Below are 3,528 nucleotides of genomic sequence, written 5' to 3'. Positions count from 1 at the left end.
CTTAATCCCGCTCGGTCCCACTTGATCCCAATGGGTGGAATACTCGCGAGGTGGGATATCCCGTTATCGCGCCGCTTGCATCTTTATATAGATGCAAGGTGTGCCTCGCAATGTACATATGTTGTGATTAATTGTTATCAATAGAGAAAGTGCTAGTATATGTCGAACTTTATCGGTACACTTTTGCAGTGTTCCTAGAGAATTTTGTAACCACGGACACAACTCATAGAAAACATAGTACACCTCTTTTATTTATTATAATTCGAACACACTACAATACACACTTAAACATCCATGCAACTGCTATTGACTAGTATGACAACAGTACCATGATACGGCACAACAAAGTAGCAGCATGCGGTACACTGCATTTAATTATGGGTTTGACTAGGCATCAGTTGACTGAGAACTTAGTTCGTTCTCAGCCAACATGATTGTTCGCTAAATAATCCCGGTCGATACTGATATCGGTACACTTTTGCAGTGTTCCTCGAGTATTTTGTAGCCACGGACACAACTCAAAGAAAACATAGTACCCCTCTTTTATTATTATAATTCGAACACACTACAATCTCTACCTAATCTATACCTACTAATAAAGGAAGGAAGGTTTCTCCCCTTTATTTTCGTCCGTTTTAAAATTGCCCCACCTTTTCGTTTAAATTACGGGCAATGCCACCGGTTATGTAAAAACGATTCGTGGCGGAACTGTGGCGCTGCTTCCGTCGACGTGAGCTGCGTTCGTTCGTCCTCCCGTGCGTGCGTGCCATGGAGCGGCCCACGTAGGCCCATAGTTTAACCGTGTCCTACACAGCTACATATCCGCATCTTTTCTTATCTTATGGGCCGCGCAACGCGAAGTAATCAACTTAGCAGGTATAGTTGTGTTTAGATTAGTCCCACCTCGCTCTCTTATACGGTGGTCCTCCTACTTATATACTCTCTTAAATTGACAGTTGCCGGGGAATCACCAAAACAGCAAGCCGCCTAATCAGGAAACAATTTCATATGCTGATGGACTGTGTGCATGGATATGATGGAAACTGAGGTCGAATCTATCGGATATAAGCGAGCCACCGCACCACTCGGAAGACACAGGGAGAAAAACGACGGATGCATAAACTTTGGCATCTCAGCGTTGGTCAATGGTTCCTTCATGCATGGCTTCATTGGCATAGGTCTCAAATGTGTTGAAAGTTCAAAGTGCTGGCCAGGCACCTCAAATAGGAGCAGCAACGAGCAGATTTGTCTCAACGTATTGAAAATTAACTGGATTCTCGAACTGCTGGCCGGGCAAGTCCAACACCAGCAGGGAAGTGTTTACCGGGTTTACGCTGAATCTGACTTGCTTCAGTATAATGGAAGTGCATGAATAACCAAAGATTACATTTAAAGCCAAGGAAGCTGCCGATAATACTGTTATTTTTTCCAACAAAAATAATCTTTCAGTTAGAAATTTGATTTGCTGGCAAGCAATGGTTTGAAGTTTGAGGAGCTCCAGAAATATAGTTTTTCTTCATGGAAATATACCTATTCAGACTTTTTAATGCCAACTGAAAGATTTAGTTAATTTGATTTTCATGATAAAATTACTTATTCAATGGAAATAAAATTATATATGTTTTATAATAGACAAATAAGACATGGATAAAATAAAGTGTGTTTTATCATTTGCAAGCATGATTAAACCTTTCGCGGCAAATAATATGGATAGGGCAGCAACTTTTTCTGTTTGAGCTTTTCTCTCTCTGTTTAGACTATTTTTTACTAGAAAATATCTCAGGTTTCAGATCAATTTCGTATTACAATCATTGATTTATTCCAAATGTTTACTTGTACAAAAGAACAATTAAAAGAATGGATTGTTTTTGGTGCATGTATTATGGTTTGTGCTAGCATTGCACATCGAACGAACAACGACCGACTCCGGTGGTGCAACTGTCTCCGGGAGCTATGCATATACGCTTTTCCACCCGTTGCAACGCACGGGCAATTGTGCTAGTAATAATAAAGGAGCTAAGGTTTCTGCCAAAATTTTCGTCCAACTTTTTATTGGACCGTTTTGCCCTCCCACCAAACCACATAATACGTAAACTGCCATCGTACCGGTTCGGTCTTATTTTTCCTCCTCCCCCTCCAGGTTCGCCCGAAGCACTAGCCACCTTCCTCCTCTTGCGTCTCCCACTCCGGTTCTGAATCCCCTCCTCCGCTCGTCGACACACCCGTCGACAAACGCGGCCCATAAACGATGCAGAGTTCGTGACCGATACTGGTTCCATCACCAGTTCGTAGGAGGTTTGGTCTCTCGACTCTCCGGTCTTCCTCTTTACAAAGATCCACACGACCGGCTCCTCCTATCCCCAACCAAGCCTGAGGTTCGATTGATTTTCTTCAGATCCAAGGCCAATACACGCCCCGCTGCCTCGCGCCGTCAAACCCAACAGGCCTCCCTTCTTCCAAACGCACGGATCTTGGAAGATGTTGGTCTCCTCCATGGAGGATATCACACCAAACAGCCAGATTGAGATCTGACAACTGATCCCCATGTCTAACTGTTGCTTCGAGGCAGAACGAGCCCCCCAAGCAAGATCTTTGCAAAACAATACCTACATGCTGGATTGCTGGAGCTCAGATTTGTTGGAAAGGAATTTTACCGTGAGCAACAAAGAAAAAAAGAACAAATTGAAGAACAAAACGAGCATGAAGGCCGGTCATGCCTAGCGCGGAGTCGGCGGATACCGACGCTCGCGGCGAAGTCGACGACCAAGGGGTGCGGTCCACCACGCCACCCCAGCGCTGCTCCTCCAAGTGCTCTGGCTCGAGGCGAAGGCGACGACCCACAAAGACGACTGCGACCTCGGCGAGACTCTAAATCACGCCTAGGAAGAGACCGGCGGGAAGGTGATGGAGCGGATCCTGCCGATCCTTGGCCGGCCACGCGGGGGATGGGAGGAGGCCGGCGGGGATGATTGGGTCGGACCATACGGATAGAAAAACAGAGAGATTCAGCAACAGATATGTTTGCTAGCTGTGCCTGTACTTTTCCTGCGTCTGCTTCGTTGCTGACTCAAGTTTTTGTTTTGTGTTTTAAGTGTTTCCCCGCCGCTGATTGCTTGCTCTATATGTTTAAATGATGCTGCTGATTTGCTTGTTGTAATTGGTAGTTATCATGAAGATCCTGCTGAAGCTGAAGGCGATGTTGCAACACCTGCACACATTGAAAAGGCCGGTACTGTATGTTCCTTGTTGCACCATTTTATATTCATCACGGTATTAAGCAAATCATGCTCGAATCTGATGTTTGCAAACTATCTGTACTTGATTTTACCTACCAACGTTTTAGCCTGTAATTTTCTGATTAATTAGTTTGGTGGCATCAAAATGAGAGGACGCTGAGAAAGATTGGATATTGTTGTTTCAGAAATGTGTAAGCTAATAAATCACAACATGACCAATCCAATTTTTTAATAATCGACCGTTGTCCGCGGCACAAGTGTAGATCAGACACGGGTGTTTCCCATCAAGCGG

At 44.5% G+C, this 3,528-nt stretch overlaps 1 long non-coding RNA gene across 1 annotated transcript; it reads left to right on the top strand.

Moving 5' to 3' along the window:
* Positions 1–2,008: 2,008 nt before the first annotated feature.
* On the top strand, positions 2,009–3,192 carry LOC127296066 (uncharacterized). The gene is made up of 2 exons (XR_007848240.1): positions 2,009–2,295; positions 2,396–3,192. It is a non-coding gene; the product is annotated as an uncharacterized lncRNA (long non-coding RNA).
* The last annotated feature ends 336 nt before the right edge of the window (positions 3,193–3,528 follow it).

The sequence above is a fragment of the Lolium perenne genome, chromosome 4, assembly GCF_019359855.2.
Source record: "Lolium perenne isolate Kyuss_39 chromosome 4, Kyuss_2.0, whole genome shotgun sequence".
In the NCBI taxonomy this organism is placed as follows: domain Eukaryota; kingdom Viridiplantae; phylum Streptophyta; class Magnoliopsida; order Poales; family Poaceae; genus Lolium; species Lolium perenne.
Note: the sequence above shows the minus strand (reverse complement) of the source record. Positions and strands in the feature narration are given on the sequence as shown.